The sequence below is a fragment of the Myotis brandtii genome, unplaced genomic scaffold (assembly GCF_000412655.1).
Source record: "Myotis brandtii unplaced genomic scaffold, ASM41265v1 scaffold317, whole genome shotgun sequence".
Taxonomy (NCBI): domain Eukaryota; kingdom Metazoa; phylum Chordata; class Mammalia; order Chiroptera; family Vespertilionidae; genus Myotis; species Myotis brandtii.
Window position 1 is genome coordinate 333,066 of NW_005362155.1, and position 1,438 is coordinate 334,503.

Genomic DNA, 1,438 nt, shown 5'->3' on the forward strand with positions numbered 1-1,438 from the left:
GCTTCTGGAGAGGCTTCCTTTAATGTCTACTGGGATAGCTCAAGGGTTTAACAGGCAGCTGGGTTGGGGGATCCGAACGACAGGAAAGGGACCCAGGAGGCCAGGGTTGGGGACCGCTGCTCAGCATTCATTCATTTGACACATAGTGAGCATGTCTAAAGCCCAAATCAGACACCCAGGAAGAGAAAGTAATCACTTAGAGGGAGAACAGTTCATTGGCATTTCTAGGGTTACCTAGTATTTTCAGAGCCTCTGAGTTTACTTATTTACCGACTTGAGAGAGATTTCTTTGCTGTTCCATTATTTATGCATTCCTTGGTTGATTCTTTGTATGTGCCCTGACCGGTATGAACCCACAGTGGCATATCTGGAGGAGCTGCCCAGCCAGGGCCAGAACCTTTCAACATCCTTTTATCTCGTTTGGGAAGAAGTCAGCCAAGAGGGTGTTGCAGATAAGGAAGCTGAGATTCAGAGGGTTGCAACTTCACCAATTCCCCTGACTGACTTTTTTTTTTAAACTGAGATAAACCCTTTTATTTATTTATGCTTCTCCATTTTGTTTAAAATAACAACCACCACCTTAATATTAACTAACAGCCCTTCCCCCTCACCCCTCCTTGGGCTGGGGGGTAGATAATGGGGAAATGGCCCCCAGGGGCGGGGCTGACCATAGAGCCCCTTGGAGAGGTAATGGAGCCCAAGTCCCCTCCCCAGGGGACGGGGCACCTGTAGTGTATGAACTGGGGAGTTAACGGGACTCTTGAACCTCTTCTTGTACCAACATATATGCCCTTGGCCATCAAGGGTAAGGAAGCATATGGGGAGGGGATTCCTACCGCTCCTCTATGTCCCTGCTCAGCCCCCGTCTCAGGAACTGAGGGCTGAGGAGCAAGAAAGTGGAGAAAGGGTGGGGGTAGGGTGTCACACAAAGGAGTACTGGTTATTAATGGCTCTGGGGTGGCCCCCTTCTTCTCCATCGCCCCCTAGTGGTAACTGCTGGAGCTCTGACTGCCTTTGGAACGGCGGTCTGGGCCTCGACGCCGCCGCTGGTTGCTTTGGCTGCACAGCAGCAGAGGCGCTTCCGCGCGCCGGGGTCCTGCGGAGTCGGAGACGCGCTCCCCGGTTACCCAGGCAACAGGGCGGCAGTCACGTGGTGCAGGAGCCTGCGGCGAAGTCTTAGGAGCATGCGCGGCCCTCGGCCTCAGGTTCAGCAGTCGGGAGGCGGGTCATGTGTCAAAGGCTCGCACGCGGTGGCGTCCGCAACCCAGGCTCAGTCGTCACATGACCGGCTTTTAGCCATCATGGCGGCGGCCGTGGTGCAGCGCTGGGGTTGAGCTGCAGCGAGTGTCGTGGGCTCCTGCCCGGGGTGAGGGTGGCTCCACCAGGGGGGTGGGGAGGACCAGGCCCTGCGCGGCCCTCCTCAACCCTCTCCGGACAT

At 55.7% G+C, this 1,438-nt stretch overlaps 1 protein-coding gene across 1 annotated transcript in view; it reads left to right on the plus strand.

Moving 5' to 3' along the window:
- Window positions 1-1,204: 1,204 nt before the first annotated feature.
- The window catches only part of SPNS1 (spinster homolog 1 (Drosophila)), a 7,804-nt gene continuing 7,570 nt past the window's right edge, over window positions 1,205-1,438 (plus strand). Inside the window, exon 1 of the mRNA XM_005870333.2 lies at window positions 1,205-1,366. The gene's annotated coding sequence lies outside the window, so the exon portion shown is untranslated. The remainder of the gene's footprint in view (window positions 1,367-1,438) is intronic.